The sequence below is a fragment of the Corvus kubaryi genome, unplaced genomic scaffold (genome assembly GCF_017639235.1).
Source record: "Corvus kubaryi isolate FWS band 111438036 unplaced genomic scaffold, C.kubaryi_AGA036_p1.0 split3-73, whole genome shotgun sequence".
NCBI lineage: Eukaryota > Metazoa > Chordata > Aves > Passeriformes > Corvidae > Corvus > Corvus kubaryi.
In genome coordinates, this window is record NW_024582091.1 from 30,887,771 (window position 1) to 30,900,516 (window position 12,746).

The window sequence follows — 12,746 nt, forward strand, 5'->3', positions numbered from 1 at the left end:
TACCACTATGGCACACAGATGAATAAAACCTAACCTAACCAGAGGTCAGAAAAGACCATACTTGGTGAGTTACACTCACAGTTTGTGGCTAGGACAGAAAATGAGAATTATCATTACCATATACAAGGTTGGACATCATGGGAAATCATAAGGATTGCTTTGGAATTATGAAAATGTGGAACTTGTTGGTATTTGGCCAAGTCCCAAAACCCCTGGTTCAAGTTTCACTGTCCAAAGGCCAGTTTGATTAAGGAAGGAGGCTAAACTCAAATGACTTGGGTTAGGATTTGGACTCTTCTATGTTCTTGATCATCTTACTATCCTGTAGAAAAAATTGGAAGCATATGAACCATTTCTTGAGAAAAATAAAGCAAAACAAACCATTTTTTTTCTTCTGCCTTTGCTTTTTGCTCAAATATAGGGGAAATTATTAAACTTGGTAAAATTCATTATTCATTGTTGGATAAGCACTACAAAATATATCTGCAATGCTTTCCTCAATTATAAAGATTAGTCAGGCATTTACCTTTTGCTTGCTACTTGGACTCAGTTTTAAGATCCCAAAAACCCCAGGTCCAACCTCTTGGTTTGCAAGAAGACTGCTTTAAGAAAGTAAGATTAATAATCCACTATGATTTTTTGGAGAGAGCCACGATGTGCTCATTAAATGAGGGGACTCATCTTCTGTCCTTTTCAAGACCAATTTTCCTAAGTATTCTAATGATCCAGTTTTACTGGAAAAAAATTACTGGAAAACAAATGCACTCGTGGTAGTTTCAATATATATTTGCAGTTCTGGAAAAAGTTTCAAACAGCAATTTAAACTGTACAGGAAATCCACAGATGTGAGTGTGAGCTAAAAATGGCACTGCTTGGAATAGTGGTTTGGCGCAGAAGCACTGGGCAGATAGAAGATTTCATACTCAGGATAATGAAAAAAAAGGGAAAAAAGCTTTGAAGAAGCAGCAAAGGTGTCAGCTATGAAACGGCATGAAAGTTTTATATTTTACTTAAGGCAGAAAGAAAACAAAAATGTAAAGGGCTTGAAGATAATGAGTTGGTTTTTTTTAATGACAGAAACCAATTAAAAAGCCATCTTTAGACCATTTTTTAAAGAAAGTGACTCATTAAAAGGAACTATAAATAAGATTTGAGCTGTAAAAAATTGTTGGGAAAAGACTCATTACTACCTGACTGGACACTTTTCATTTATGGCCTGTCAGGAAAAATTTTCAGAAAATTAAAAGACTAAGGCTAAAAAAATATGACAAACAAGTAGCAATTTATGTGATGTGGCTGTCTACATGAAAATTGTTCATAATTTGATTCATGTGTGGAAACTCCTAATAAGTTCAATTTTGTGAAGATGTGGATTTCTCAAAGATGTAAGCAGAACTGAAGAGTTCAAGGACTGCAATGTGTGTGTAAGCTGGAATTTCTTTACATCAGGTGGAACAGGAACTGTGTCAATTCACTAGTCCACTGGAAAAGGCTTAGAGAGAAATGCTCCTAACTTAATTCAAATGCAGATTTAGAGATGAGAGTGAAAAAAGGTTTTATCAGCAAAAATCTGATGCTTTAAAGGCTGAAAAATGTCAAGCATTGGATTAGTGGAAAAGTGGATGTTGCTAGATGCTAAGAGAAGTACAACTTTACAAAGAAAACTGGAGCAATAGCAAACATTTTTTTTTCAGGTATATAAAGAACAAGGAAAGAAGAGACTTCTAATTAAACATGTGGCTGTTATTAGTAAGCCAGGGCAGAGAACATAGGTTTGGCCCTTAAAGTAACTGAATAATTTACCTCTGAGTTTGATGGGAAGGATAATGTTGGACATGAAGTCTGGGGTGGAGGAGTTAATGAAAACAGACTACAGAGGTGGGGAGGAAAAGGTGCGGAAGACTTGGTTTGTTCAGAGCCTCCACAAAGGTCAAACAATTGTTAGAGAGCAAATAGCACTCTAACTGGGACTGTCAGTATTTTAAGAGCACTTTCCTACCACTGAGTTCAGCCGTGTCAGGCACTGCTGAAGTCACAATTGGGCCATTGGGCAGTTGCCTAATGGAAGGTGTTGGGTGCTCCTTATCCCAATTCTCTCCCAAACAAAAGCATATAGTTTTTAAAAACACTTTTTTGACTGGCATCCTCCCTGGTGGGGCCAGTGTCTTCTTGGGTGAGCCTGGAAGTTGTCACTTTAAACCAGGTGGTGAAACACTAAAAGAAAACATCTGCTTGCTGCTTGCTCTTTGTATTTCTTTAAATGATCAGAATAGCAGAAAACTGTGGACTGTAAAGGTACAAGTTTATTAGAATTGCATATTTTAGGAGTTTCCTTTAAGAAGAGTCATTCAAAAGCTCTTTTAGAAGGAAGAACCTGCATTTAAAATGTCTTAAAGCAACCATGCAACAAAATACTGAAGAAATATCAAAAAGAACAACAAGTACAGTGCAGTAATTTTAACAAATAATAGAAACAATTAAGATGAAATAAATAAAAGCAAAGCTAAAAAGAATTATGGCATAAAACACACGCATGAATGCTATGATTAATGTAAAGGGAGATTGCATATTCTGTTATAAATGTTTAGTGCCTTTATTTTTAACATTGTAGTTTACATTATGGATATAATAGCCTTTCAGAAATGGCAGATAAATGACAATTTCAAGCTAAGAATTTTTCAACTACTTAAGGAAAGTTTGAATGCCAAGTTTTCTTATGATTTTTATTGCAGTATATTTACATTAAAAGCTAGAGATATATAAACTAGAGCAAAGAACCCTTTACTCAGAAATATAATTTGTTTGGAATTCCTATGGCTCTGCTCTCTTGCAGCAATATGCATATATTTAGATGACAACAATAAATCTTAAGAATAAAATCTCAGTACTTACAGATTAAAATACACTATATTTTATTTTGAAAGTTAATTTTATAATTCAACTGATACAAAAAACTCATGCAAACATTTCTAAGAGCCTATCTATTTAAAAAAAACCAACTTTCTTATATTGTTTATGGATACAAAGTAATAGTTGGTTTTGTACATTTTTGCAAACATATATATCCCCTGTTGATGACTTTTTTTGTATTTTTGCATTACTATGGGTTTTATTTCCTCTCCATTCAGGACTGGAGCAAACAAATGAACTGTTGATCTGATAAGAGAGAAAACACATTGATGGATCATAGAAGACGGGCATGAATTTTTTCAGATTGCTGGAAAATATTTGCTATAAAAGGAAATAGGCATTTTTTGGGAAGCATGTTATTGCTATGAAATTCAAAGCCCAGTTTAGGAGACTTTTTGCATAAAAATACTACCTCTGTCTTAGGACCATGGAAATGTAAAATGGGCACCATTGTGGTTACAGATATTGTGAAAGACCCAGGTTAAACTTAATGGCCCCACTGAAGTAATTCAATTTCACAGAGATCTTAGGCTGGAGTGAATTAATGTGATCACTGAACTGAATTTTTCTGTGGAATGAATTTTTCATGGACCAGCTGAGCTGCTCTGTTATGAGGGTGCTGCAGAGTGATGACATGAATTCAGAGCAAAGTATTGTACTAAACAACTAAAGGCAAACGATAACAAACTGTTTTATGTATGTGCAAGTGTTTGTGTGCTGCCTGGAGTTTTATATATCTTCTCAAGTACTATGTTTCCTCATAGTACTTGATCTGGAGTTAGGAGAGATGCTATCATGTGCTGGAACTCTCCTGGTGTGCTATGAATGACATAATTCACCCCTGATATGTAAGTTCGTGATGAGGAATAGAAGGCTACTCTGCTTTTGATCAGTTTGTTATGCTCTTGTCTGAGGCATTACACAAAGCCTCTTGGGCAGAGCAATTAAACTAGTCAAAGCACTCGAACATGGCTGGTTTGCTGGAAGCACTGTGAGGTGGCCTCATGGGGCCACACACTAGATTTACGATGATCTAATTCAAACTTGTGCAGCTGCAGGACGTTTTATAACTTCACTTGCTTTATGCTGCGTTGTGTGTGGCGCCAATTCTCTTGGACTGGCAGATTAGCTTGGAGGAGGATCTGGTATTGTCTTTCCAGTGTTTTAAATACTTTTTTAATATTTGGAAATTCCTGAGCTTACACTAGGATAAGAATCTACTAGAGTGAAAAGGTAATGAAAATGACAAACAAAGTCGATAAATTTACCTACTCCATCAGTGATTTTGGTTTCCAAGTGTTTATAAGCCTCTGGCCGGAGTGGTTATCCTTAACTGAGGCTGGCGTTCCCTAATGAATTGTTTCTATAGTGATGTCCTTCAGCCTCCCTTTAATGAGCATCTGTTTTGCAAGTACTGGCAGTGGCAAGATAGCTGCTATGACATCACACTTGCAGCAAGTGGGATTGTGCAAGGGGCAGGAGGATGATACTGCAAATTTTCACCAGCGTATACTGGGATTTATGTCTAATGATGTTGAGTGTTACTTCATCACTGACACCAGTCTTGATGAGGGAAAAATGACTAAGGACTCTCACAATTACACAGTTAATGTTGTGTTCTATATTCAGAGAGGGCTGTTAAAAAATTAAATTCAAAATAAGGCAAAATTATTCAAAAGCACAAAACTCACTGTTTTTCAGTAGGTTTTCAGTCTGGACTTTTTGCTGGAGTGAAGGAGTCTGTGGAGCTGCAGGGGCAATGTAACATATGCAGTGAGGAGCTAAGAGCAACACAAGCAGCCATCCACGTCTCCTCCCACCCCGGGTGGGCATGGAAAGGACTGAGAAAGGTAGGCTCCTTGCTGCCAAAGAAAACTGATTGCAGTGTGTAGACAAGGCTCCATTTTCAATCACTATACAATGCTGTCATTGTCACTCTTTGTTTAGTGTGTTTTAAGCAGTAGATAAACTGGTTAACTGCTTTCCAAATGAGTTATGTTTGCAGAGGGTTTAGTGCTCTTAAGAAAGCAGTCTGCACAGATGTAATGGGATCTGTGTAAAGAAGAGGCTGGTATCAGTTTCATTGTTTACTGATCTATGTATTTTTTGTGGGATTAATTTGAAGTGCTTTACATGTTTGTATTTTATTTCTTGAACTATTTCTTCATGACATGTGCTTTATGAAGTTTTTATCTGGAGTGATTAATTAGAGACTAGGCTACAGGTAAGGTATGGTGTGCTGATTTGTTAATGAGACCTCCTTTCCCAAAACCCTCCTTCCTGCTGTCACAGGGTGTGCTAGTAGGTTGTATAGCCCAGCTGTCATGATTATTAAGGTGACATTAGAGCTGTTGATCAGAGATCAGCCAAACCTGCCACCTCAGGGAAGGCTTGGTAGCTCTAAGATGACCTGGATTTGGCCAGAAACTCAGTAATGCTCTGACAATATTACCTGCTCCAGGCAGGAAGTTGCTCTCAGCACTCAGTGGACTAAGAAAATTAGAATTCCTTGTTAATATAGTCAGTTTTCTTATTCTGTGAAATATGAGGATGGCTGAGTCTCTTTTAGGTGAATGGAGCCAGTCATACATACGAAATTTTAATTGTTAAGTCTTTCTGAGAAATTTCTATGGGATAAAAATGTCCATTTCTGAGTTCAACTCAGTTCAGAAATACTCATGCATGGCTGCTAACTTCAGTGGAAATTTCTGTGGCATGGATGTTTTTTCCAGCCTGCTTGCTTAAGAGGATGATAAGAAAAGGTAAACACAAGCATTTTGCTGAATAAGAGTAGTACTTAAATGATTGTGTTGAGTGAGTACCTCCAAAATAAGACTCACGTTTCCCACAACCTTGTCCATATTATTGAATTTTCACTTTCCTAGCAAGATAATACTTTGAAGACTGGAGTAAACAAATCAAAGACCTTGAACACAGATTGGTAGGATGGCCTTGTTTTTTCTTTTCTCTTTCATGGGATTTGCAATTTTCTCTGCAGCATCATGTAGTGGAAAATGTTAGCAGAGCTGCCCTCAGATGATAATCTGTATTCTCCACAAAGTCAAGCAGTTTGAGTGAGGGCTGGAGAATGGCAGCAGAAGCATCTCGAAATGACCACTGAGTAACCTCGGTCTATTTTGTCCCCCACTAATGGATTACCTGGTGCAGACTGAGCTTGAGTCAGTTCTCTGAAACAATTGTAAAATTGGCAGAAGTACTGAGAGAAGAAAGCCTAAAAGGTACATAACATCAGTTCAGGAATAGCTTGGGGTAGCAGGCTATCCTGATACCCAAAAATGTGGGATGCAGGGCTCTACTGGCACTATTACCCTCAGACTGGACATCCTTCACTTTCACATGCATACATATCTACAGAAAAATGCCCTATAGCTGGAAAGAATACTATAAGGGAAATGTGATGGAACTGGACTTTTTTGCACTCTGAAGAAGATTAAGATGAAATGTAATAATAGCATAAATTCATCTTCTTTAAGTGAAGCTCTGATGAAAATGTATGTATTGAAAAACCTGGGTTGCTGCTCATGATGGTGATCCACAGCCAGGCAGGCCTAAGTCAGCATGGATAGAGAAAGATGAGTTGAGTTTCCTGTAGGTCCCAAAAATTGTTCATTACCCGTGAACATATATAAATCCTTCTTTTTTTAAGGCTAGAGGAGCAATGCCTCCCTAGTGCCCTTCTAATGCATTTTTGTAATGAATCATAAGTATGGACCTCTAATAACACAGAACAATTAAATGTCTGGTGCCCGGTGGGTCTTTTGGACTGCTGGTTATAATTTAATGGTAAATAATAAAAATGTTAGGTGTTCCAGCAGCACCTGAGAATGCTCAGACATTTGAGTAAACATTTTCTTAATAAAAACAGCTGTGAGAGTCACTGATTTATCTGTCATTCCCAAACAGAAAGAGCACACCTGGCTTAAACAGATACAACTCTCCTTGAAGTTAATGCAAGCTGCTGTGATAGCAAGAGCTGAATGTAGCCTGATGTGACAAATCTCTGAGAACTGAACAAAAAACCCTTATTAACAGTCTAATTCTTTAACCACAAGAACATCCACTTTTACCAGGAAAATGTATGCTCCTTTCATATAATCTGACAAATGTGTCTTATTCCAAAGAAGATGTTTTTTAGGGAGAGAAAAAAAAAGTGTGGAGAAATCCAATCAGTATTACTTAACCTACCTCCCTTCATGTGGATGTTCTCAACTCATTGATATTGCACAGGCTGCAATAGAACAGACAAATCAATCACACCATGGCACTGTTACTGGCTCAGCCTTTCTCCAGCCACTGATAAGTTGTCCTTTTCCCCCCCTTTTTAACAAATGCATTTCTTCCTGGTGGGAGAAGCGCCATCAGTTTTACTAATGTCAGTGCAGGTCGAGACACTCCACAGTGCCATCCTTCCCTCTCCAAATATCCACATACACCTACGGAAAAACTAAATACTAAGAGGTGTTTTTCTCGCTATGCTGGGATCCTTACAGGGCAATCAATCAATAAATAATAGTAGTGAAGTTGCAAGATATAATGAAGCAGGAGAAAGGAAGAAAAGAGGGCAAACTGAGGCTTTATTTTCAAGCCAGGAAATCGAAGACTCTGCCAAGCCATGTTCTGCAGCAAGACCCTAGCTTTTTTCTACAATGCTAAATGGTTGCTGCATAATAGTGCTTTTGGTGCTAACCCAGTGAAAAATGATTTTTTTTTCTTTTTTTCATTTCTGAGAGTTTTCCCCTATTGTTCTGGTGAGCTCTGCCTGTGTAAGAACTGTGCACTTCTTTGTTCGTCTTCTTAATAGCTACCTTATAAAAAGTCAGCAGAATAAACTGGTTCAGCTAATTGAGACCAATCTATCTTCCTCTTCTTCTTCTTCCTCTTCTTCTTCTTTCTTCTTCTTCTTCTTCTTCTTCTTCTTCTTCTTCTTAATTTTTTAACAAATCTAAATGTATTTTAGAGCTAGAAAAGTCTGAATATTAGACTGACACTATACTTGTATAAAAATATGTGAAGAGAGACTAATTCATTGGAAAAATAGTGTAATCTGAAGGATTCGGTTTGTATATTATGTAGGTGCATATGTAAAAAATTGCATTTTTTTTTTTAACTTTTCTTTAACATGTATACCTAACTCTGAAAACTTACAAACTGCTCTAATAAAATAGAAAATGTGCAGAACCCTAACACTCCCCTCTGCTTCCCAGCTAGAGATGAGTCTCTCCTATGTGGTCTGAAACACAGGGCATGTGTTTGGGGACCTCTGCTTCTGTGGATCCAACTAAAATGTTCCTACACTCCCTTGTTCCATAACTCCACAGTTGCATGTGCTCCCACATGGCTACTGGCTGCTTTGTCTTGTGGCACTGCAGGAAGAAGTTACAAAATATGAAGTGGGAGTTAAGCTGTCTGAGGCAGCACTCAGCTATTACTTGCAATGAATGTGGTCACGGAGTACTTCAGCTAATGTCTCCTCCAGCTTACCCTGTTCCAATCTGGCCTGGTTGTTCCTTGGAGCTTTCCACTGTACTTTGCTATGATGGGAGAAAATCACTGCATGTTCCAAATTTTTGCCATGTGGTTTTGCTTCTATTCTGCAGAATGTGTCCAGCCTAGAGATGGTTTTCTTTCTCAAGCAATGTTACCAGTCACATTTGGTTTCTAAGCCTACATGTGTTTCAGCAATCCTGCTCTGTATCTGGGTCCTGCAGACCCCAAATTGATGTGGCCGGCTCTCAGATTTTCTTGTCTTGGACTGTTTTTCAATCAGTACTTCTTGTAACAGCCTTCATTTGTTGATTGTTTTCTGAGTGCCTTGGGAGTCACAGAAACCAAGGATCAGCATCCAACAGCTTTAATTGATGCATAATGCTCCCCTAGATACCTTTGAAAGACAAAGAGTAGAAGTGAACAAATTTGAAGTGTAGTTTTTCAGTATTGGCCAACTTGCATATCACAAAACAATGGAAAGATCTTGGACACAAACAATGTATTCTGCTTGAGATTCTGTTCTCACACATTTCTTGCTACATCTTATCATTGCCCACAGAAAATGCATTCTTCATAACAAGCAAAAAGAGGGTTATAATCTGCGGTTGACCTTTGATGGAGATAATGATACATTTTCTTTCAAAATCTGTGTGAGGCAGAGTTATTCATAGCTTCATGAAAATGCCCTGTTTAAAAACAGTGCATTGTTTTAAGTTAAAAAAAAAAATCACATTTGATTATAGTTTACAAATGTCACAATCCTACCCTGCACACAATAGGGGAGCTATGTTGATGTGGAAATTTGACAAGACCCCTTATAGAACAAGAAGTTGAAGAGGCTGTGATCAGTTTTAAATGTATAATAAATATGTAAAAGCAAAACTGAGAGAAAGTTCATGTTTTTAAGTTTAGAACTGGACCCATCAGATAAACATAGAAATGGAGAAAATGTGTCATAAGACTTTGTATGCTCTGTAGTACTTCAACCGAAAAGCTCTCCCTGGATCATCTGACGCAAGTTTGGTGCATTCAAAATTCCAGTCGAGTTCCATATAATTTATTTTTGTCGAGGGGTTTTTCTCATCATATAAGGCACATTGTCTACCTTTCCTCTCTGAACGATATTCTACCTAACAGCCCTGATCTGTTCAATGATTCTGAAGGGCACAGAAGGGCTGTGGTCAAACTCTCCCTGTAGAACCAGTCAATGTTAAAATCAAGGTAGAGTTTACTTGAAGATCTCAACATCAATATCATCTTTATTAATTACTCCTGTTCAACTCAGAAACTTTTTATTTCATCCAAATATTCCTGTTAACAATTAAAATACAAGTAAATCTGCTGAGAGACTGATTTTATGGGCAAAACTAGTTGTAATATTTCTTTTCCTCCATTGTTCAGACTTGTTAATTTTCCTGATGTTCTGCAATGCCTCCTTCAGTTAATGGCCTTTTTTTTAGATGGCATGACTGGAAGAAAATGTGTAAAGGGCAGTTTGTGTTTGTAGTGCTGTAGAGTTATATGCCTCTGGCAGTTAATGGTAGATTTCTATGTTTAAACATATTTGTCAAATGCTGTGTTAGCTTAAATATTGAAAGGGATGCTTGGAGAATGCAGGTTACCCATATGTACATTTTCATCACACTGATTAAAATGAATTTCACAAGGAAAGTTCTATTAATGAAAGAGTTTAGGAGCTTCCACATTATTAATGCTTCTTGTTAAGCTTCTGGTATGCTCCGGCATTTCATTCTTGTGAACACATTAAGTATTCAGAGAATGAAGGAAAGGGGATCAAAGAAAGGGGAGTAGAGAAATGAAATTTTGTGTGCCTAGACTGTTTAGGAGGTGGATTTCAAATCCTAGGATAAACAGTAACCATAAGTGACTGCAAAAATAATGAGCATTAGGTTATCTGCTAAGACAAATTTAAGGAGTAATTAAAATGTCAGCATTATCACCCAGTCTATGTAAATAGGGCAGGCTGTTCAGGCCTTTGGGTTGCTGGATCTGATATATAACTGTGACATGGTTTACAGCTGTTCTAAAGAAGTATAAACTAGGTATGAGATCTTACCACATCATTTTCTGGGAAATATGACCTCTTGCTTGAAAACTAAGGCAGAATTTGTTTAGGTTTGCAGAAGCACACCCTTAAGTACTTTATGAGCAGGGATAGATTTCTGAATCATTGTGCTAGGCAGAGACAAATTAGGCTTCTAATATACTATGTGCATTAGAAGTAATACAGCCTTTCAGATATACGAAGCAAAGCTAGAAACTGACTTATTTCAACACATGCACCTCTGTTTCTAAGGGATACAGACATCCAAAAAAAGGTTCATCATCTTGGATTTGTTGTAGTTTCATTTATATATCAGGTTAAAAATAAAAAGCTATCAAACCCTGGTGAAATGTCCTGTATAAGTTTACACAGACACACCACTTTGATGGTCCTGGAATCCATTTCCTATTCCTTTCTGAGACATACCTGAGAAATTTTTTGTTAAACAAAAGGTTGTGGTTCTTTCCCTCTTTTTGTCAGGATGCCGTTCATAGACAAATATAACATTTTAAAAAGGTTTTGTCCAGACTTCAGTATAAACTCAAAAAAAAAGGACAACCCAGAGTGGATGGGAAATGATCCATCAAAATAATCATTATGTGGTGCCTTTTCATGCAACAGAAAATGAAGGGTTCAGTTTTCTCAAGCAAAGAAGGAAAACAAATACATTTGTGCTGTTTCTCAACTGCTGCAAATAGATTCAGCTTCACTGACCTCAGCAGAACAAGCAAGAGCCTGAATTTCACTTTATTATTCACATTATATTGTCACCATGAAGATATAATATAGTCTAAAGGTAGAAGAGATATAGTAAAGGGGAAATGCTTTCTCAAAGATGGGTTGTAAGAGATCACAAAGGCAAAGCCTGGGCAGAGGGGCAAAGAGTAGAGTTAACAGATGCTTTCTGCTGACACTGTACCACAGTGAAAGGTTGTACATCTCAGAGCTCAAGCACCAGTGCTACGGGTGAGAAGTGTGGAAGCACCATCCAGAACAAGCATGAAAACATGGAGTTGTAATTCTTCCAGCAGCAAAATCCTGGGTGAACTTTCCCCCTTTAAACACCACTTTTAATTTTACCCTCTCTTGGGCGCCTGGGGCTGTACTTCAACAAAGCAGAGCACAGACTTTGGCCATACATGCCCAGAGCTGTCCCAGTCTTGACAGGATCAAGCAGCTCCAAGTTAGTGCCTCCTGAATTTTTTGCTGTGCTACAGTTCATTTTCAGTGAGGCAGGTGGGTGGAAAGTTTTATTCCTATCTCATAGGCTGATATGCGGGCTGCTCTTCTGAGGGTCATGGGTTTGAACCCCTCAGGCCAAGAAGGAAAATTAAGTCCATTCTTTTACCTTTGGGATTGTATATTTGAACAAAAACCCCCAAGATATTCCTCCCACACACAGAAAAAATCAACCCAGATAAAAAAACCCAATAAGTAAAAGATCAGTGTGATGAGCACTTTTTTCTTAAAGATAGTTGCAGGGCAAACTGTTCAGTTTTTTGAAGGAGTTTCACCTCCTGGCTTTCTCCAGGTTGGGAGAGCAGCAATGACAGAGATGGCCACCTGCAGCTCTCTTATTCTGCCATTAGTGCTCCCTAAAAAGTAGGTTTCAGCAGCTACCTGCTGAGCATACTGATTTCAGGCGGGTCCAAGCTTAGCATGTCAATAGTTTTGGATTTCATTAGGAAGTATCTGACTCTCCTCTGAAGATATACGGGAGTAAAGATTTCACTCCAGGACCAAAGCTGGCAGACTGTGCTCTCCTGGGGCTAACCTTTATGTGCACACTGGGAGAGAAGCAGGGATTAAAGCCAACACTTAAATAGACCTTCCTTTTAAAATACCTGTGAATTCGTGCAGGATAGAACAGGGGCAGTCCACACATTCTGTCTTCTGCTGAAAATATATCTTTTGTGATAGTAGACACAAAATGCTTCATCTGTGTGCTTATGTGTGCAGCATGCATCAAAGTCTGTGTCTGCTGTACTGGAAAAAGTAAAAAATCAATCATATCAGGGCAAGTTGTTGCGTAAAACTTCCATCATACTCTAAAGCTGCTGTATACTTTTACCTGTGTCTGAAGAACCTTCTACCTCCATTAATAGTTATCACAGATTAATTCGTTTGTAAAAGAAGGCCACATATTTGCTGCTTCATCTTTTACCAAAAGCACTTTTATACAGCTGGTACTCTGTATTCTAGACTGACTTAAGCCATCTCACCTTAATAGGTTTGTTGGCTTTTGCTTGCTTAAGTTCCTGCT

At 37.9% G+C, this 12,746-nt stretch overlaps 1 long non-coding RNA gene across 1 annotated transcript in view; it reads right to left on the reverse strand.

Moving 5' to 3' along the window:
• Positions 1–2,307: 2,307 nt before the first annotated feature.
• LOC121659343 overlaps positions 2,308–12,746 on the reverse strand; it is a 39,477-nt gene continuing 29,038 nt past the window's right edge. The window contains exons 2-3 of the long non-coding RNA XR_006014290.1: positions 12,328–12,469; positions 2,308–8,812 (exon numbers count right to left, since the gene is read on the reverse strand). This is a non-coding gene — a long non-coding RNA (uncharacterized LOC121659343). The remainder of the gene's footprint in view (positions 8,813–12,327; positions 12,470–12,746) is intronic.